Below are 23583 nucleotides of genomic sequence, written 5' to 3' on the forward strand. Positions count from 1 at the left end.
AAGAGTTCGGGTTGCTCATCTTATCCCTTGTAATTTCCATCGTGTTTTTTTCTAGTCTCGCTTATTTTGCAGAGAAAGACGAACCTGAAACACTTTACACCAGCATTCCCTCTGCCTTTTGGTGGACTTGTGTTACCATGACGACTGTTGGTTTTGGAGACATGGTTCCCATTACTTTACCTGGCAAAGTGATTGGGAGTGTCTGCTGTATTGCTGGTGTAGTGGTTGTTGGGATGCCTGTACCAATCATTGTCAACAACTTTGCAGAGTTTTACAAAAAACAGAAGATAGTCCAAAGAGCCCTGGTGAGAAAAAAAAACAATCGAAGAGGCCGAAAGAGCAAACACGTTACCGGCACCGTCTTCATGTTCTTCGCTCTCGTTTTCGTCACCAGGATTTTTGTTCCGCAAGATAAAATCCAGATTCACCAGCAAGGTGAGCTCTTTGTTTTGTTTTTCGTCATTTCACTCTTATCATGTAGTTGAGGTTTTGAAGGCGTAGACATTGCAGTAAATGTATATCAGCACATGCAGTGGAAAATTTTCTAGCAAGTAAATACAATAAGTCTAAGTTAAAATATGTATGGGAGGATTTTAACAAATAATATTACCAAAACACATAAAGCACTCAGTAACTAATCAATTCCAGATTATAATGACATTTACGTTTTTAATAATGTTTTTTTCGTCCATGCATAAAATAACTTAGATTTTTTTTCCAGTAGATTTGGCTAAATAAGATTCAAACGCATCTATAAAGGTATATAAAAACCTGATGTTTGATTCTAAAAATTTTATAACTCTCAACAGAGAAATCAATACTTTTTGATATTACGATCATGAAAGTTCAAATAAACTTGAAACAGATTTATACCATTTTATATTTCCACAGAAATACTAGATATGCAGTTCAAACCATCAAATAAACATGAACATCTCATATGTTACCTAAACTGTCGATAAAAACTAACACATACACTAAAGGCCGTGTTTGTTGTCAAACGCAAAGTTACAAATTGGGCTATTTTAACCTTCAAATTTACCGCTCAATGACCGAAGAGCCAGTAATGGAACTGTATGAAATCGATATCTGGGGAAAGGGCTCGATTTTGAATAATGTCCACTAAAAGAAAACCGTCCATGTCCTTGATTAGGCCTCTTTTCTTTACAAATACTGTATTTATATGCAGTACAAAGTAAGAAGAAGATTGATTTGATTGTAACGAGAGTATACTCTGACCTGTTCTGGTGGTTACAACGCTCGAACTTTCAGTCAAAGGAGGATATTATGATGTAATAGTCAATCCCAGTTTTCACTGGTAAGAATAGCCCAAGAGTAAGCAGTGGGTGTTGTTGACTAGCTGGTTTTCCTCTAGTCAGACACTACTAAATAAAGGATGGCTCTCGAATAGCTTTGCACGAAGTTCCAAAACTAAAATACTTTGACCTTTGTACCTACCCTCTTGATTCATAACTTACCTCTGGTTGCAATTCCACTAATAATCGTGAATCTTTTCGACAAAGTTTTGCGGTATGTCATGTAACTTTTGAAAATTTGTTTCACCAGTCTCCTAATACAAAATTACACCAAAGTTTTCATAGTTAACAGAGTGCACATACTCTTTGTAGGGTGTCGTGACGTACTGCATTTGTCTTGAATAGATATATTCATAGAGTCTTCAAGAACTAGATCTCTAATCCTGGATATTTCGTTGAAGCAACTTGTATAGTTTATTCATAGAGAGAGATCCTTTTGATTCTTTTGCCTACTGTTGCCTGGGTCATGTAGACAGCTTTTGTCATTGTCCTTTGTATTTGTGAATTGTTGCCTGTTAAAAGGCGCTACAATTTTCTTCTCATGTCTGAGGTATGAGAATCTCTTTCTCGTTAGTTCTAGACTGCCAAGTTGATCCATATTATTTTGTTTCATAATGCCATTAAATAGCGTACATTGCCCCAATCTGCACTTTGTCAACCACAAGCTATCAAACCCCAGAATATGGCTTTATAAGTCCAGGAACTTACTTCTGACGACACCATGGTTCCTTTCTTCGAAATTGTAAGCCCCCAGTCTATCATTTTAACATATTAATAATTTACATTCGAAAGAACTATTACTTATTGTTCTCAAAAGGAATCAGATTTAGAACAGCATCACACTACTACGTATTACCAAACAATGACAAATTATAGTTTCATATATACCATTCTATCGCAATTTTGTATCGGCTGTTTGTCATATGACTTGCTGATTTTCGTATCCAGCATCAGATACTTTATATATTATCGCTTAATTTTCAATCTTGAATATGCAGAGGTTGTAGAAGGCAAAGAGAAGAACAAAGAAGACAATATATGGAACAGGTACTCAGCTGTGAGAATTTGCTACTTTAAAACTTGTTTCATAAATTGTTGCATAAACTCTCTAATTATTAATGGAGTATGTTAGAGTATAGATTACCATACCATATGATTTTATCCTACTGTCTAACTCTCTAATTATTAATGGAGTATGTAAGAGTATAGATTACCATACCATATGATTTTATCCTACTGTCTAACTCTTTAATTATTAATGGAGTATGTAAGAGTATAGATTACCATACCTAATTACTCTCTACCTATTAATGGGTATGTTAAAGGATTACCATGCCATATGATTTGATACTGCTGTTTAACTCTCTAATTATCAAGTATATAGATTACCATACCATAATATTTTATCCTAATGATTAAGATAAGATTGAGAGACAAAAAAGACATTTAAGTATTCCAAAGAAAGTTTTGCCACAATACCAGTGTTATCTTCCCAAAAGCTCACCATCACTAGAAAAAATAGTGTAATAGGAGAGAAAGGCAAATCTATTTTTTCTTTATAAGGAAGTCATGAAATAACTGCGTAAAAGATGCTACACTTTTGATAAAGCGTTTTGATAAATTTCCATGTAGTGTAGCATCTTCGTTACTATCTTTATAGACAAGTTTTACTATCTGGTTTATCTTACGGCATTGAGATCTTTAACAGAATAACAACCATAAAGAGTTCAGGAATTTGACCATCCTACTAAAAGAGATATATAGTGAAGGGATTTTAACGTTTTGTCAACATGACGAGGGGCGTGATTATCATTTTGATGTGAGACCTTTTCATCACATGAAACATTACACCGTTTTTCATGCTGCTCTACCGTTTGTCAATATGTAATTGTGGATTATTGTTACAAATGTGTATTACTCTCCACATGCTGCTTTGTTTTATATCTACCATGTTGTTGTGAAATCCAAACCATTGTTGTGAATATTCCATTGATCCATTTTTCTCTATCCCATCAAACAAAATGTCTTTCATTCTTATTAGATAATTCGATATAGAATGCACCTGCTAAAATTACACGTTTCTAAGTTTGGTCATCTCGTTGTGTGTGTTTCAATGTCCATTAAAACCTTTCATCCTGTCACCTGTTGTTAGTGGTAGTTTTGTAGTGGCTATACACCCATTTGGATTACTTCGTACTAAATGTGTATCTTACTGTTGTCAATATTACCTTCATCCTTGTATTTCAGTGTGGATTAAACTATCAACAGTTCCACGAAAAGCTTGCTATTTCTCTGTGCCAACCACATTGTAATTATCCTGTTAAAGACCGCCCTTCAGTTCCTGTTAAAGTTTGTCTCTACTGTCTATTGGTTCGTTATCAAGTGAAACTATCTTTCCTTCTATTTTATAACACACTACAATAGTAATCTACTTTTTTTTTGTGAAATTATACAGGGTGTTCAGAAAGTCACTGTGCAGTTTTGAAAGCAGCGATAACACCATTCATTCAGTCTATTTCAAGCCAGCAGCTGATAGCGGTGTTTAGAAACAAAATAAGAAGGATCCAAGCCTGTATTGATGCCAACGGGGGGTCACTTTCAACATTGTTTGTAATTGTCATTCATATTTACCTCCTGTATTTTATATCGAAACATGTCTGTTAATAAATATATAAGTGCACAGTGGCTTTCCGAACACCCTGTATTTCTAATAAATATTGTGCTGTGTGTTATCGTTGTTTCTGTTTTGTCTCAGATATTTCTATAAATCTCTAAATTTTATGTAAATTTGTAACTCCCGCGTGAGCCCAGCATGGCCAGGTGGTTGAGGCACTCGACTCGTAATCTGAAGATCGTGGGTTCGAATCCCCATCACACCAAACATGCTCGCCCTTTCAGTCGTGGGGACGTTATAATTTGACGGTCAATCCCACTATTCGTTGGTAAAAGAGTAGTCGAAGAGTTGGCGGTGGGTGGTGATGACTAGCTGCCTTTTCTCTAGTCTTACACTGCTAAATTAGGGATGGCTAGCGCAGATAGCCCTCTTGTAGCTTTGCGCGAAATTCGAAACAAACCAAAGCTTCCGTGTGAGTTGACAACGATAACACATTTTTGGCTATTTCTGTTTTCAGATTTCATCATTATTACGTATATTATATATAGATAGTATATAAATATATTTAATACTTCCCATTTGTGTGACGTTTATGAATTATAATGAAGGTTCTGGTAAAACGAAACAACGGTGTTATCGTTTAGACGAAATCTGTGAAAAACAAAACAGTTTTGGTAACGTCGTACAGTGTTTTATAATTACATATTTGTTCATCTTCTTAGTAACCAGAACCTTCCATCAAATGAAGTCATCATCATGAAGGTGGATCCTACATTCTCGTCGACTGTCAAACTTCTTGTTGTTGTTTTTTTTACTTTAGATATGTGACAATTTGTCAAATGTATTTTGTAGTTATATTGAAACCAATGTTACAATTATGGACACGTCAAGTAACAAGGAAACATTAAATTCTCTAAAGAAATCAGATAAAAAGAATATTATTGTTTTAAAATTATGGACACGTCAAGTAACAAGGAAAGATTAAATTCTCTGAAGAAATCAGATAAAGAGAATATTATTGTTTTAAAATTACTCTTATACTTTTATGTAATAATTTGAATATTTTAAAATGCAAAGAATTATTTATTATTAAAATTGTGTAATGTACGTACAATAAAGAAATCAAATTTTGATGTTTTTGTGAATATTTATCACTTTTTAATCACGTTAAATCCAAGTTAAACAGTGCTACAAGTTATATGTCTCGTCTTTCAAACATTATGTACACTTACAAGCGTAATGACCGACAAGAGCCAGCTGAACTGTAGCGTGACCAAACGTTTTGTCTTTACTCCACTAACAAGTTAAAAGTTACCAAAAATGAATAACCCAACATCTTGTCCAGTAGCCGTAATAGACAATTTAGATAGATAGTTTGAGTTCAGTCGTAGTAAAGTGAGAAAGAACAATTAATTTCAGTATTTATTTTGTTGACCCAAACTCCGGAAGAACTTGGTACTTATCAGAATTATACGAAAAGCGCTCTCTGAGAGTACTACTAATCACCTGTAAGTTAGTCATTTCTTGGCCACTAGGTTATAAGAGAGAACACTTCTTAGCTACTACTTTACAAGACAGAACAATTGTTGGATACTAGGTTACAAAACAGAATACTTCTTGGCCATTAGGATACAAGACAGAACATTTTTTGGCCACTAGTTTACAAGATAGAAAATAGAATGGATATATACTTCCGAGTCTCATACCAGAAAACTTTTAAAATGGTGGTGGTGATGAAAGAGAACCTGGTATTGTTTTTTTTATAATTTAATACATGATTTACCATGTATGGCCTACAGAACGCTGTGAGGTTGGTAAAAGAAAGTGTCTATGATGTACTTTTTGATAGTCAGTATTCTTTAGGATGACATATACAGTTGTTAACAATAGCAGGATGAAGCTAGAAAGAAGAGGTAAGTTATTGGATTTTGCGCAAAGCTACTTGAGAGTTATCTGTACTAAATGTCTCTAATTTAGAAATGATAGACTAGAGGAAAGACACTCAGTAAACTTACCGCCAACACTTAGGCTTTTCTTCTATCAATGAATAGTGGAATTAAAAGGGTGAAAGGGCGAAATGTTTGATCATAGGGTTCGAACCCCTGACCTGCATATTGTGAGTGGAGACTCCTAACCATAACACCATGGCATGCTTAGAATAGTAAGGAAGGATACTTTGCCTCCTCTAAGTTTCATTAAAGCATAGGAACAGTTGGCTTTAGCTGCATTCAACCTCTCTTAGATTGGTGAGAACATTATCACTCTCATAGGTTGGATCATAGGTTATCATCCATTTAATGGATGGAACAAGTCAAAATGAACAAATCAACATCCAAACAGTTTGGCCTGAGACATATAATTATGCCATATCTCTAGAGGGAGAAGTCTCATCTGAAATAACTTTATCAGCAAAGGGAATTTCAGGAGTTTACGAAATACCGAGATAAGGTAAAAACACACAGAATGTTGTACAGATATCGATGTCTAAACCCAAACAAAATAGTGAAATGCACAGCTGAGAACTAATTCGCTTCCATTAATAACACAACCAATTTTCGTAATATCGTCCTTCCAGTAGCAGTATGATTGCAAATAAGAAGACGTGATCCCTGACAGTTTAAACATAAAGGTTTACAATTACTGCTATTGTAGTTATTACTTCTGTAGCAAACACAGGTTAAAGCTACGTAATATAAAGTATTCTAATGATCACATTAATGGTAGATTATTTGAAGTGGGTTTTTAAAAACCTGACTTAATGTCTTCAGAATAATAGGAAGAAAACAGACTGAGAATAATGGTGCTGGTTGGTGTGCATCAGTTTATCTAACACCCTGGTCCTGTGGCTTGGACCATATTGGACCTAAAAAACGAGCTTTGATGTTTCAATAACAACAATGTCTATTGATGACAGTTTTTCAACACATTTAAGGAGTTCCCATAAGTCCTATTGGATAAATAATGATATCATTTTACCCAATAAGGATTGAAGTTTTGTCCAACAAAGAAGAATAATCTGAAACTGTGAAACAGATCGTAAACAAGATAAGACAGTATTCATAAAAATGAGATATAATTTGGTGCCGACTGACTCACCCACCAAGGAGTCTTACAAGCTGACATGCTACACTGTCGTATTTAAAAAAATGCAGCAACATTGGGATACAATGATCTCTACACACAAACACAAATTCTAGACATAACGTCCTCAACATCCATCAAAGACATTTGACATTGACACTCAGTAGACCAACCAACTGATTTTTAGGAAGTCACTTCATAACTTTCCGTCTGAACGAATTAAAGTTTTAAGTGGTGTGTTGCAGTGACCCAGTTATCATTCTACTGTCAGGACCCTTTTAAGCTATATGTAATAAATAATTAACTCTAAATAATTTGCTTACTACGCTATTTGAGCTCTACTGGTAATAATTATGTAAAGAGTGAATAAAATTAAAATATCAGATATTTTTTTTTAATGACACTGATATAAGTGTAAGTGTTACCTCTAGAACAGTACAATACGTATGGCCTCAGTCGATGTTTTGTTGTCCCAAACCCACTGCTTAGATGGAATAACCAAACGAAAACGCTAGAAGGCTTGAGGAGATTGTCCTTACAAATGCACCCAAATTCAAATCATTTAACAAAAGTTTGTGACAGCTTCTTTAGTCGTGAATAGGGAAGTAGTATCAATATATATCATGTTCAGTGAATTAAGTACTACACATCTCAGCCAATGATGTTAGATAGTATCCTGACAGATAACAAGTACAACATAATCTTGTTCATCGTGTCAGCTTTCAAAGACAAGACCTGTTGGACAGCGTTTCATAATCCAGACAAACTGAGACCCCAGACATGCAGAAAATGTGAGGGAATAAGAAATGGGAGGAAAATCACTCTCAATCATGTCTCGGCCAGCTAGATGTCCAGATACAAACATTTTAAGAGGCTGTATAGGCTAATATGAAACTGGAAAGTTCAAGCAGCAACCTGAGAATTTAGCTGATTTATGTGGTATAACAGTTTGAAGTAACAATTAACAAAGATACATTAATAGACTTATGTTATCGTAAGAACAAAATGTACTGATAGGTTTAAAACAAATATAAAATTAGTACATTATAGAACGTATCTACTTTTTGTTTGTATTTATTGTAAGAGTGACAAGCTGCACATTTAAATGCAACTATTCGTTCTTTTTTACTCATCAGTGTGAATCACCTGCACGTTTCCAAATTATTTCCACTGTTGTATGTCTCATAAGCACTATAACAGTATACATAGTTATAAAATTCATTATTATCACTTCATGGATAGGTTTTAGCACATTTTTTTCTCAACATCATTAATATGGAATCTGCAAGTCAACTGCAAGAAAGAAAAAACGTTCTCACTACGTAAAACTACTTTAAAACATGAACTGCAACATATTTCTTAATATCCTCTTTTTTTGTCTTTGTTACAATCCACAGCCAAGAATTGACAAATCGTGAGACATATTTCAAATATGTATAATGTCTTTTTGGCTTCTGCTGGCTTTGTTTCATTGAGTCTCAGCTGCCAGCTGGTTAGCATAACGATGGAAATTGTAAAGAAGTTTATGCCAAAGCCCAGGGCTAGTTAGTTAAGCCGGATGGTTTCCTCTAGGGATCTCAACTCCTTGACTTCTGGGTAACAAGCATAACAGAGCGGAATTTTTCCCACGATCATACTCTCCAAACACCACCAACGTAGGAGTCTGAAATATGATAAAAACTATTGGTAATTTTCTAGAAGACTAACAATAAACACTAGACGTGTGTGTAGAGAGAGGGGGAGATAATCTTGATTTCCAGAAGACTAACAATAAACCTCAGACGTGTTCAACTTGAACCCGAAATAAAAAATAACTGTGTGAATAATGTATTAATTTATACACATTGACAAGTAGTTTCTGAGTAACAACAGGTCTATACAAATTGACAAATAAAGTTGTAATTTATAAGTAACAAAAGAAATTCATATCTCACGAAAATTTATTACACGTACCTATCCACGCAGTAATGAATGATGAGTCTACATAATATATTCATAAACAAAATACAATACTCACTTAGAATCTCAGGTTTAATTCAGTTTTCAATTCACACAATAAAAATAAATAAATGTTATGTTTCAAATTATTTTATTAAAGAGTTTATTTGTTTGAAGTGAAGATCAAAGTTCAATAAGATGTCTGTGTTTTGTTGTTGGTCCGCAGAGGTACCGCTGTGTCACCGATTCATAAAAAAGTACAAAATGTAAAGATCTATAATTTATTTTGACTTGCCAATGAGCGTATGTTACAGAGCACAAGCTATAACATCATATAGTATCAGGATCTACATCCACTTACCACAAATGGTGCATTTGCGGCAACAGCATCTACATTCCATTTACCAGAAATATTCCATTTGGGGCAACAGCACCTACGTCCACTTAGCAGAAACATTCCATTAGGAACAACAGGCTATACAACCACTTACTTCAAATATTTCATATGGAACAACATAATCTACATCCACTTACTACTTGGTAGATTTGGAATATGAACATAATATAATTCTTCCTAATAATTCAGACATGTTGTAAAGTTATAAATATATATAGAAGTTGATGGTTATTCAGGTTTAAGATAAAACCATTATAATATATTGTGTGTGTATTGGTACTCTTGTTTTTAAAACAAGTCCAAATGATTACCTCTCGATGTGGATTCCTTTACATGACGAGGGGACCTTGTAGGACCTTGAAGGGAATTAGAGGATTCTATTGGTTGAGAGGCGTCGGAGGTACCGAAACACACCACTTTGGCCGTAAAGTCCTGTAGCTGGGTGAACTTGTGATGCTTCTCCCTAAAGTCAGTCATGTGATCCTGTTGAGCAGAGGTAAACTGAGTACTGGTGTTGAACGTTCTCAACGGGTATTATGGGCAGTATGTCTGATGCTAGTGTTTGGGTATAACACTCACAAAACTATGGCACAGCTACACTGTCCTAGTTGGGTGATGTAGCGCGTCCGCTTGTTGGACTCCATGGAGGGTGGAGTCAATGGGTAATGAATTATTCTGTATTCCTTATGGATAATAAAAATAATGAACATCAAAATAAAATAAAATTCATTAGAAAACGATCAATCATAAGAACAAATGGCTCCCTTTTTCATTCAGGAGTAACCAAAGGGGCTGATTAGCTCTTCTGAGTTTGTCAAAAAGCTACAATATGAGGAGATCTCAGTTGAAATATCTTAAACACAAGATACCACACTCCTCATGAAATCGAAGTCCATTGGGAATATGCCTTTCAAGGTTACTCCCATGCTAATCTGAATTCCTCAAGAGGAGTGATCATGAAGAAAGATTTACTTAACATCCCTGAATCGGAGATCCTCGCTTGTTTCTCCAGCCAATGTGTTTCGGCTGTTCGACCTGTCTCCATTTGTAAAAATGGAACAATTTGGATTACAAACTTTCTGATGTTGCCGTTTAAATTGCTATGTCTGCCTGCCACTATCAAAGCAAATTATCTGTCACATGTTTCCAATGCTAAAGGTTCAGAGATTTTAAGAAATCTTGTTGTAACTCTTTGACAGGTGCTCGTTCTGGAGGCTAAGGCCACAACAGCTATGAGTGTCAATCGGACCTACATTGCTCTAACTGTAATGGTTTCCACCCTTCATGTTTTCGTCCTTGCCCTGAATTAGAAAAGGAAAAAGAGGTGTATTTTTGAAAACCATAAACAACATTTCTTATCCAGAGACACATAAACTGTTGATTCATCTTCCACCTCTGATGTATGCTGCTGTACTCCATTCTACTGGTACAGCGGAGGTACAGACAAATCTGTCTGATTCTATAATAAAGACTTTCTCTTATCATGTAAAGAGTCTTCTGCCCTCCAAGGATACACGTATTAATAAATCTACGTTTTCTCCTGTCTCTTTTGCAGCTTCGACCACTCTCCATCGGACCCCCCGAAGTGCAGGCCAGTCATTTGATGACGCACTCACTCATTGAATTCTAATTTCTCCAACATGGACCTGCCTCACTGTCCCGTAGCAGGGTCCTTGTGGGTTAATAGACCTCTTTCTATTAAACAAAAACTAAAAGACACTCCACACAGTTCTTCTACATAATAAAAATGGCTACCTTCGTACAGTGAACAGTCGAGGTTTCCATTTCAGTTTATATGACACTAAAGCCTCGATTTATTTCAATCGTCCTGTGTGTCTCTCCTCACAGAAACATTCCTTAGGCCTGTTGCTGCTGTAACCTTTCAGCGAATTTCCTTGTAAAGGAACGACAAATTGTGTGATGGATTAGTTCTGCTGGTTAACTAACTGCAACATAGCTGTTAAAGTTCTGGGAGTACCAACTGAAACATAGTTTTGTTTAAGTCCCAGAAGTACCAACTGAAGCATAATTGTTAATGCCCTAGGTACATTATGGCAGATTATTCAAATAGGCTGCACTAAAATAATAGGAAAAAACACTGGTAAGTCAGCTTATTGGTGATTTTTGTTTGGGACGTGTGAAACACATAAAACGTAATTTCCAATGAAAATAACGTAACTTTAGAAAAATGTTTACATATCTGACATTCTAGTAGTAAATGATTCCACAAGAGCAAAAAACATGGAATCAACATTTTTCACTCTTTCAGCATATTTCCTATTATTGTCGACAACTGGAGACGTTTTTGAAACTTCTATTGTTTTGTTGTGACGAATATGGGTTTTTAATTAAAACTACAAAATACACTTTTGATTTGAGGGATGTCACTGACTCTCCATCCGTTTTGTCAAGAGAAAGTACCAATCTTTAGTAACAAGATAAAGAAATGTTGTATTGTAAAACTGTACAAGTTTGGAATCAGGACAATAGAATATCGCTTCAGGAACCACAAAGAGATACAAATACAGGGAAGATTTATATTCAATGCAAATGATAATCAACAATGTTTGGCTTCATAAAAATATCGTTGATATACAATAAATCTTGAAATGAGGTATAGTTTTCTTCTAATGACGAATAACGTGTAGAAATTCAACTGAAGAGAATACTTAAGCAGAGGTTAGGACTATGAAGATGAGTTGTCTGGAAATGATAGAAGTCTAAAGATGGCAGTACTCCTCCACAGTGGACTGTTCCTGTTATTAACAATGTGAAAACAAACCATTCTTAATAGGCCTGCTTTACTCCCAAATAAAAAAAACAAAAAGATTGCCACATCAAATCTCTGAAACCTGTTACAAGAACTTTCACAGTTTTTGTAAGGTGCAGTATCAGAGGTACTTTTCAAAGAACCTCCTTCTTCGGTGATCACAGCAGTGAATCTGCAAATCTACTGGCTAAAGGCCGGATTTCGATATCCGTGATGGGCATTGTATAGATAGCCCTTTTTATATCTTTATGCTTAAGAACAATCAAAATAATTTGAAATCGTATGCAAAAATTAAAATTGCAGTGTAATATCATTGTGCTATTAGAAGTACGAATGGTAAGAACGCAATGACAGATCTCTTGAAATATCAAAATGAGGACAATTTAAGAAGATTGTATAGTTATATATAAAAAATATGAGTTATTGAATAATTTTCTCAAGCCTGAATAAACTTTAGGTAATCTGTAAAAATAAAGCACAACTAATAAAGTCCCTGTGACTGTCACTACGTTCGTTTAATCTTCTGTAGCTTTATGAAATTTATTTGGCTCTATATAATTTTAATTAAACTGACTGAATGTAGAAATAGGAGGATGGTTACAGTTTGCAGGTGTTATGACTGAAATGTTTATAAACTGCAGCCTTCCATATATAATATATCTTTAAATTTCATGACAAGGAAAAAACATTTTTCGACCCGGCATGGCTAAGTGGTTAAGGCACTCGATTCGTAATCCGAGGGTTGCAGGTTCGAATCCCCATCACGCCAAACATGCTTGCCCTTTCAGCCGTGAGGTGGTTGGTGATGACTAGCTGCCTTCCCTCCAGTCAAACACTGCAAAATTAGGGACGGCTAGCGAAGATAACGCTCGTGTAGCTTTGAGCGAAATTCAAAACAGACCAAACCTCTCCAGAATTTTACATCAGAGAAATCGAAAGAAAATTATAAATCAGATTCACTGAACATAATAATGAAAAACTCTCCCATGTTTTCCACCATTGTAACTCAAAATCCACAGTACATCCACAAAAAACAGCGTAATTTTAAACAAAGAACCAAATAACGATAAACAAAGAATGAAGGAAGCTATCTTAATTGAACAAAACAACCCCGCCCAAAAACCAACACCCAGGATACTAAGATACCTATACCATGTTGTGAAGCAATCTCCAGTCATGTGACCTCTTTATTCTTTAGTGTATATATTACTGTGTCACTGTAAACTACTTGTACCTGATAATGAAATAATCAGGTCGAAACGGTGTGCATTTATAATAAAGTTTTATTCGTTACTAAATCAAACTGTTTCCAGTTTATTCGAATATATCTTTATTCGAAGATCCCTGATGAACAAAATTCCACCTTATGAAATCATTTAGGCAACAGGGCTCCAAAGTTTTTAGTTTTTATTTTATTTATTTATGTTTTCTTAACATCATGAATGTATTCAGGTTTCTCCATAAATTTTTACTCTAATTGTCCTTGCAGTTAGCGAAATTTTTTGTTGTCCGTAAACGTGAGTTAATCCTTCTACTATAATTTCTTGGAATACAGCCTGTTCGAACAGGAAATACATAAGCTTCTGATAAATGCATAGAAAAGAATTTAGTTAACATTACCCACCGCTAACAAAAAAAAAGTAAAATTGACCGTCACATTAAAACGCTTCCACGGCTAAAAGATCGAATATGTTTGATGGCGGGATTCAAACCCACAATCAGTAGTAGTTCGTGAGTCGAACGCCAGGTGCCCCTAGGTAACAGAATACTGTGTTAGCGTTGAATAAACAATTTTGTTGTTTTAAATTAAACATTGGTTTACTTGCTTTACCCTACCATCCGTGTTTGATTTATTCTTCACTTAGATAGTTCTGTATGCACGATTTTAAGGCTTATCTGTAGCTAAGTGTCACATAAACATGATTCCGTGAGAAAGTCTAAAAAAAATTATGTACAATTGTTTGAAACTGTGACAGTTTTGTAAATGACTACCTGTTTCTATTTCCTACCTTGGAAGTTGCAATATTACCAATCATGTTGTTTAATATCATATAAAATAATAAACAGTACAAACTATCTTTACCGTCAGTCAAAATTATCAAACATTCCTTAAGCCTTCTCACAATTCCATTATAAAAAATATCATTTAAAAGTCAGTTTTGAAACAGTGATAAGTTAACATTACAGACTGTTTAGGTCTCTAAACATACATGTAGGTTCTACACATTACATCATATTGCTACATCTATATTATTATTACAACATTCAGTGTAAAGAACTTTATAACAGGATGAAATTACTGGTTTTATATATAAAGCACATAGCGAACTCAAATATTCTATTTGTAAAATACGCAAGATTTCAAATATTTTATGCATGAAACAAATAGAGAATTCAATATACATTTGTGAAAATAGTCGCATTATGTCTTCTTTTTTTTCTCAATATCACTCACATTTGATTAGGATATATGTATCTAACAGGCCCGCCATGACCAAGTGGGTAAGACACTCGATTCGTAATCTGAGGGTCGCGGATTCGAATCCCCGTCACACCAAACATGCTCGCCGTTTCAGCCGTGGAAGCGTTATAATGTGACGGTCACTCACACTATTTGTTGATAAAAGAGTAGCCCAAGAGTTGGCGGTGGGTGGTGATGACTAGCTGCCTTCCCTCTATTTTTGCACTGCTAAATTAGGGATGGCTAGCGCAGATAGCCCTCGAGTAGCTTTGCGCTAAATTTACAACAAACCAAAATATATCTAACAAGTATTCAATTACAGTACTGAACAAAAGCGTTGTCCCCCGCTGTTACAGTGGTAAGTCTACGAATTTACAATGCTAAAATCAGGGGTTCGATTCCCCTCGATGGACTCAACAGATAGTCCGACGTGGCTTTGCTATAAGAAAATACAAACACAAAAGTGTTAGGACAAGAAAATATTTTGTCATTCTTTCCATTTTGTGGGGCTAATTCTTCCATGTCACCACTTAAGAAAACTCAAATATTTTATACCTAAAACAACATGGTAATACTTTACTGTTGACAGCCGATGAACCAGTATGAGAATACTTGTCATTCTTTAGAATTTCCGTAAACTTGTACCAAGGACATATCATAAGGGTTTTGCTTGAATGAACATACTGATTAAATTTAAGGTCTGAAATAACTGTCATGGTGCCCAATGCAGTGTGTTAACTATATAGAAAGAAGCCATTAAGGAACTAACATATGGTATCGGTGTATGTTAGAAATCAATTTAATAACACTCCACAAGTAAACCTTCATACAGAGAGTGTTTAACACATTATATTAAGTTTTATTTGCATTGCCCAAAAAGCTTAGAGAATTGTCAGTAGAGCAGAGAGTTCGTACAAAAACTTTACGTTGTGCTGATTGGACTCTATAGCAAATTGATTCAGAATTGAAATGTTCTCCTAGAACTGTCAAGTACATCCTAGATCATGAGACTGAGACAGGTAAATTAGAAAATAGGAAAGGATGAAGAACACCTAAACTCAGTTATACTGATGTTAAGTATCTTTGTTTATGCAGCTTTAGGCCTGGCATGGCCTAGCGCGTTAAGGCGTGCGGTTCGTAATCTGAGGATCGCGGGTTCGCGCCCGAGTCGCGCCAAACATGCTCGCCCTCCCAGCCGTGGGGGCGTTATAATGTGACGGTCAATCCCACTTTTCGTTGGTAAAGAGTAGCCCAAGAGTTGGCGGTGGGTGGTGATGACTAGCTGCCTTCCCTCTAGTCTTACACTGCTAAATTAGGGACGGCTAGCACAGATAGCCCTCGAGTAGCTTTGTGGGAAATTCCAAAACAAACATTATGCAGCTTTCAGGACAGAAGGAACACAACATGAGATAAACAACCATGAACCAAATGACAGAAAAGTGTCCTGATATACAGTGTCAAGAAGACCCAATGAGAATGAAATACTTGGTTGAGAAGCAGTTAGAAAACCTTTACTTATATCTCCAATCATCATGAAGAGACTGAAATCTGCTAAAAAATACAAAAGCTGGACTGCTAATGATTGGTAAATGGCTTTATCAGTGGATAAGTCCAATTTTGAAATATTTGGTTCAAAATGTAAGTCGTACGTCCGACGGAGGAAAGGTGAAAGATACTTACCTCAGTGCATAGCACCAACCATGAAATATAGGTGGAGTCAGTGTAATGGTATGGAGGTGTTTTTCTGTTAATGCAACAGGAGATATTTGCAAAATAAATGGAATAATGAACCAGTACAGATACCATCAGATACTGATACGTCATGGTATATCCAGTGGTTTGTGTATTATTGGTTAAGGAGTCTACTACCTAGAAAATAACTACCCTCTTTCAAACATTAAGAAATAAACTGCTGGAGTAATTTTAATGATACAATGGCCCCCATAAAGACTCGATCTCAACCAGCTTGAGTAGATCTGGGACAAGAAGCTGCTGGAGATATTTAAATGATACAATGACTCCATAGAGTCCCGATCTCAACCAGCTTAAGTAGATCTGGAACATGATGGATCAAAAACTTGACATGTCAAAAATTACTTCTAAAGAAACTTTATGGAAGTGTATTACAGACATTTGAAGTAAATTCCCAAAGGACACTTTTATTAGATATGTTGCAACGATGGTTGAAAGACTATCTGCAGTTATTAAGCCAAAAGGAGGACACAAAATATTAGCTGTTTACTGAACTCAACACTTCCACTGAGTTTCTGTTGTACTATGTTTACTGAACTCAACACTTCCACTGAGTTTCTGTTGTACTATGTTTACTGAACTCAACACTTCCACTGAGTTTCTGTTGTACTATGTTTACTGAACTCAACACTTCCACTGAGTTTCTGTTGTACAATGTTTACCGAACTCAACACTTCCACTGAGTTTCTGTTAAACTATGTTTACTGAACTCAACACTTCCACTGAGTTTCCGTTGTACTAAATACGAAGATTAATAAAATTTTGGTGTTTCACCTGTGACTTACCTTCCAATGTTCTTTGACAGAAACCTAAAACCTAATCCTTGATTTTGTTCTTACAATTCTGCACAATACTGTATATCGGTAATACTTGGGTTTAAATAATTTGTCTAAAGGAAATAAATCTGTAATGCTGAATAAATAACTTGAATTTCACTGACTGATTACAACTTGTTAAACTTTTACACAAAAACAAAAACTTGTTTCCGTTAGTAAAATCCTATAGCTATACTTGTTAAGAAACCATTACAGCCAGTAAGTTGATAACTGTCAAACCTATTGGCATCATTGCGTATACAGGACTCAAGATGGTGCTAATCTAAACTGCTTAAATTACAAAAGATCTAAAGTTTTATAACAATGTGGTTAAAAACTAGTTATGATTACAAGTTGTGGTGTCGGAACATCTGTTTGGAACATAATTTGAGATAAATCATGTAAAAGAACTTGGAACTTATTGCAGCTTCAGTTAAGTATATGATGTAGTTGGTTAACTTATGTGTAGCAAAAGAAAATATACTATTTCAAGTAAAGATTAATAGTCATCTTGTCACTACTCTGACATCATTACTTGAACAGTAGATAACCTGGCATGTAAAGTTAAGTATATGATGTAGTTGGTTAACTTATGTGTAACAAAAGAAAATGTACTATTTCAAGTAAAGATTAATAGCCATCTTGTCACTACGCTGACATCATCACTTGAACAGTAGATAACCTGGCATGTAAAGCTGATAATTGAAATTAAGTACGTGTATAGGCAAATAATATGAACGTTCATATACGTTATAAACTGTCACAACTCCATTATAAAATAAGTTTCATTTTTCACTTAAATTTGTTATCAACAGAGCAAATATGTAGGAATATCGAGTCCTTTTGTTGTCCATTTTTAAATGAATTAATTTGAAGTAAGGATTATGTTTTGATACTGATCACTAACAACAACCCACATGGAGTAAAAATGTATCTCAATATAATTGGTATGGGTATTAAAACTTTAATTAAAATAAAATAAAATACCTTCTTCAGTCATATTCTGGTTATCAGGTCAAAACGTTGTTCTGTACTTTATTTTAATTACGTTTTAATACCTATACCAGTGTCTTGAGAATACAATAACAAAATAGCTGTCAGTATACGCTGAAAACTAAGATTCTGCTCTATCTAAGTGTTTAGTAGAGATTTTATAATAATATCTATTATCTTAGTTGTAAGTGAATCCGCATGAGTTAGTAGCCTCACGCTAAGAGGATAGAGAAAAACTAATACCATTAAAGTAACTTACATCGACCGTAATACTGGTTTCTTTGACATCAACGTCTGCGACCTTTCGTTTAATTTCTTATGGTATTTCTTGAGACTTCAGGTCGATGTGCCTCCAGAAGTCTGAAGTTGTGATATCTGAGGTTTGTTGACCACTGACACTTCCAGCTTGACATGGCCAACGTGTTAGAGAAGCACTTGCAAGCAACAATAGCAAAAAAAGCTGAGACATCATAATATTCTGTCAAACTGGTACTTAGAAGGAAATAGCGGCTAGATACAGTTCTAACTGAAAAAACAACAACTTTGCTCTAAACCACAATAAAATATCCAGTAAAAAACCTAAATGTACAGCAGGATAAATTTTTGTTTAATATGTACGCCATGGAAAATTAAATCTGGTAATAATGTCTTCTCTACTGTGAGTACATGATATGAAATAAAAGGATGAAACATTTGTTTTGAAACCTCGTTTATATAGCGCTACCAGTGCTGCAGCATCTACCTACACTCATGAAAAGCATGCCACCTTAGCCAATTGTGCTCACAAAATCAAGGATAAACAAAGGTGTAGAAACCTGTTTGACAAGATTTTAGCAGGTTCAAATCACACATGATCCATACCACCAGGTACCCAGCTCACGGTAACAACAATTAATCCAACGTTTGCGCTTGATGACTCAACGGTAAGCTTGAGGGCTCACTAATAATAACTAACACTAATCACTAACACTAATAATCGAGTTTCGATTCAAATGGTTGTAGCTCATTATGACTCTTTTTTTTTCATTTAACTCAAGTAAACGAAAGGATGCGTAATCACCTAAATCAAAAGATATTTATTAATCGGAAACATTTAGACAAAATACTCACAGGTCCCCTCGAGACAAAACCTCTACATGCAATACATCTATAGTCATAGCTTGAGGCCCTCTAATCAGTATGAAGCCCTGCAATTCAGCCCGGGAAGCCCATGCTTTAATTCGAGTTCATAAACTTTGTTTCAGTCGTTACAACAAGAATGTTAAGGCTATGATCACCAAGACGTTAGAACTTATAATACTGTACAATTTAGTTCCAACTTGTTTAAAGTAGCTTGACATAGACCGTCTCTAGACTTGAGCACTATTTTTTAAACTCTTTTGAAAAATTAATTATTTCAAGTTGCATTTTAATAATAATTTCATTTAACTTTCCTTCATTTTCTAGTTACTGAAATTTATTACATTGGTGTTTAAGAAATAGATTGCGACATGAGTTAATAATAGGTAGCGCTGCAATGCAGGTACATCACATACAAAAGGAAATTATTTTCCGTCGTCAATATTTTCACGTAAAGTAATTGTACGATAATTTTCTGTTAATTTCAGTTAATCACTATATATTTGTACGGTAGAAAATTGGCTGCTACAGTTGATGATATGATAATAATAAATACAAAATTTAAGAGCAAGCGTTGATAAAAGTAACAAATATTAACTTTCTTTCATGTACATACACAATATTAAGCATAAGTATTGAAAACGTTACTATCACTATCTCTTTTTATTTTATTTTTAATCAGGGTAAAGAATAGTGGTGAGTATCCACGCAGGAGATGGGGGTTCGATTCCCCGCCGGGGAGACGGGTGTACGTTTTACTTTTTCAATTAAATATACAATTTTCAATACTTTTTTGTCAATTACAAAATTTGACCTGCAGATTACAATGTTTTTGAAAAGTAAAAATAACTTTTAAAAGTAAATAAATTTATTTGGCGATGGGCAACATTAAAAGTGACTACATGTTTCAGTATCTCTTCGCCACCGCCACGAGAAATGACTCACACTTAGCAAAAGGAGCTTTGTAAGTGAATAATTTAACTCATTATGCGTTTAAGAGGTTTATATCGAAAATTAATATTGCACTCTATAATTGTGCATTATCACCTAGCAACCCGTCGCCTTATTTAACGATAAATTATAGAGTTCATGAAATAAAACTTCATTTTCGTGCTAACTTATTAAATATCCTAAACTTTACGACTTAAACGCCAAATACAATCGAAACATTGGAAAAATTATTGTAAGAAACAAAGTTAAATGTAAATGTTATATCTCACACTATGACTTAAAATCAGAGTCGTATAAAAATAACATTACAGATCTCTCTTTAGGCTCTTACAAATTATTGCCCAAGAAGATTTACGTTCAGTGTCAGGATTCATCTGTTAGGTTGGATTTTGAAAAGCATATATATCCTCTTTTTGCAACGTTATCTCACTCCAGTCTTTCAAAAGAAATGGCGAACCAGCAGAAAGTTTCCTCCCCTTTTCGGCCAAGAAAAGAGACTTCTAATTGATTATTGATTAATTATTTGGAATTAAGTACACAGCTACACAATGGGCTATTTGTGCTCTGCCCATCACTGGTATCGAAACCAAGTTTCTAGCGGTGGGAGTCCACAGACATACCATTGTGCCACTGGAGGGGGGGCTTCTTATAGAAGGGAAAATGTGTAACGTGTTATTAAGAGATGAACTGCATAAATGGGCAGCAACAGACAGTACATGAGAGAAAATAAAAATGTGTAATAGAATATCCGTGAAACAACTTAGTTACTTTAAATATACTGCTGAGTCATTATGTTGAATAATTATGTTGAGATAAATTAGTCATTGTTTCGGTACATATTTTGAAGGTTACCACGTGGTGAAAGTGGCTACCTTTGAGGACGAGCAAGTCGCCAATAGTTACACACTGAATTTCAAAAATACGAACGAAATAACTTGTATTAAACTGATAAAAGAAGTTTTATGACATGTGGAGAGGTATGATCACACAGCTCAGTAAAGTGCATGCCAAATCATTATGCAAGGTTTGTTCATACGAATATTTTGAAAAGTATATTTGTGATCTAGGTTAAATTTATGTAGATTAACTTCCATATTGTTATACACAAGCTGTACAATTGTCATCGAAATCTACTAACAAACAAGGTTTTCTAAAATGCCATGAGTTATACAGTGGAAAATAATTAAGCAAGTTCCTGGCAAATGACTGACTCTACAGCACAAAAATAACAGCCATTGGAGGTAATAATAAATAAAACTGATACAATTAATCTATATTAACCAAAGAAAACCCACAAACCGCTTAATACATAAGAATCAGAAGAGGATACCTCATTTATTGGTTGGTATAACAACCATTTTCTGACAAGACTTTGATGAACCTAACATCGACAGAGGTGGTCAGTTTTAAAATGTCTTTTACTTCATCATCCCTTGCAGATGATAGTGCAACATTTCAGAGATCATCCTTTGATGTAATCTTTCTTCCACCAGCATAAATCGTAAGTTTTATGATATGTCACAAGTTCTCTATGGGGTTTTAATCTAGAGAGGAAGCTGGCCATTCAGTAAGTTAGTTAGTTTTCAAGCATAATTTTGAAAGGTAACTCAATGTACCATGAGCAGCATGAGATGGGGCATTATATCTCATAAAAATGGCTTTTCTTTTGAATCCCATATACTTGGTCCTATAGCAAAGTTTTAAGTTGTCCTTAAAAAATGCAAAATAGGCTTCAGAAGTCACTTTTACATCATCAGGTACTCTAAATGGACCCCCAAGCTCAGTATCAATGATACCAGCCCAAAATATCACTCCTCCTTCTCTTCCTTGATGACGTCTCAGCCTTCCTCTGATCCACCCATCTGGTCAATCAAGAGTTGCATGACATTCATCTGTAAAAAAACTTCTTCAAAATTGGTTTTTAGATACTATCAGCTCATACGAGTCGTTGGATTTTGTACACAAAGCTTGTTTTGATCACAAGTTTTACCTTCCAGTCAGTTGGTGAGCTCTGATATTGAATGAAAAGAGTAAAAAAAAAATATTGGGTCTGACTACCACTCTTATAGAGCACTCACGCCACCAAAGTGTGGAGCACCTTATGAATGAAAACAAAAAAGGATGTTTTTAGTGGGTGTATTCGATTGTTATAATGTTCTTGGCCAAATCAACTGACAAAAGTAAATATACCCCACGATTTAAAAAATCGCGAAACCATACATTCCCGACATCAGCAGAAAAAATTAAAAATAGGGAAAAACTAGTAATAAAATATAACATTCCAGTTAATACCAAATTTATTCAAAAACTAGGCACAAAATTAAGGTCTATACTATGTAAAAACTACACTGACAAACACCACACCAACATTATTTATAAAATACAATGTGATAACTGCCACGACTTCTATATTGGAGAAAGAAGTAGAAAAATGGAAACCAGATTCAAAGAACACAAAAAGTCACCCTCGCACGTTTTCGAACACTGCAAATTAAGTAAACGCAACATAACTATAGAAAACAACCAAATACTAAATAAAGAAACAAACATGAATGCAAAATTAAAGGAGCCATACAACTTAAGTACAAGGTTTTGTAGTTTGTTATATCTTGGGATTTATTATTGTTTCTTGGTGCAGGTGTGCACGTATAATTTTTTCCATGTTTTTTGGAGGAAACGTGTTGATGTTGATGAAGTGTTGTTTTATTTTATGTACTGAGTCCCAGCGAATGTATAATTCAGTATGGGTGATTTTTCTGTGGATTTCTGTTTTGAATTGGGTATCACTTCTAGTGATCTTGAGGTTAAGAAATGCTATTTGGTTAGTTTTTTAGGTTCACAGGTGAACTAAAATTTGGGATTATCGAGTTAACGTGATTGAAAGAACCTAAGTGTGTGTTTTGTAGATGTGAAACCAGGAATTGTATCGTCAACATATCTGTACTAGTTTAGTAATAAAAGAATAAGTCTTCACAAGTGAGTTAAGTGAAAAGTAAATCTTGCATACTTTAAATTGTTTCAAATCTTCCTCAAATGTGATACTTTAGCCAAAGTTACCCAACAAGGGAGATTCTAGCTTTTAATAAATGAAAAAAAAAAAAAACTATGACGAGATGATAATAATGATGCACTTACCACACTTGTATGACGGGGAACCCCTGTCCACTTCTCTTACAATACAATGAAAACCCAACACATTATATGAATTGCTATCATGAGTTATCTTTCGTGCACAATAACACGGTTAAGTGCCCGTTAGTGAACATACTAACCGATTAGTTAGTTAATATATATTATTGTTCTGTATCACACTGGCCTATTTGTATGTAGAGCCTGCGTGATGAGCAGATTACTTTTTCTGCACATGGTGAACATT

The 23583-nt window shown here is 34.8% G+C and overlaps 2 long non-coding RNA genes across 2 annotated transcripts in view; both read right to left on the reverse strand.

Annotated features, from left to right (window-relative positions):
• Nucleotides 1-23583, reverse strand: part of LOC143222101 (uncharacterized) — a 49133-nt gene that overhangs the window by 20435 nt on the left and 5115 nt on the right. The gene's annotated exons all lie outside the window — the stretch shown is intronic.
• LOC143222100 (uncharacterized) lies at nt 8339-19591 on the reverse strand. The gene is made up of 2 exons (XR_013012034.1): nt 18397-19591; nt 8339-8674 (listed from the first exon to the last, which is right to left on the reverse strand). It is a non-coding gene; the product is annotated as an uncharacterized LOC143222100 (long non-coding RNA).

This window comes from Tachypleus tridentatus, chromosome 8, assembly GCF_004210375.1.
Source record: "Tachypleus tridentatus isolate NWPU-2018 chromosome 8, ASM421037v1, whole genome shotgun sequence".
Classification (NCBI taxonomy): domain Eukaryota; kingdom Metazoa; phylum Arthropoda; class Merostomata; order Xiphosura; family Limulidae; genus Tachypleus; species Tachypleus tridentatus.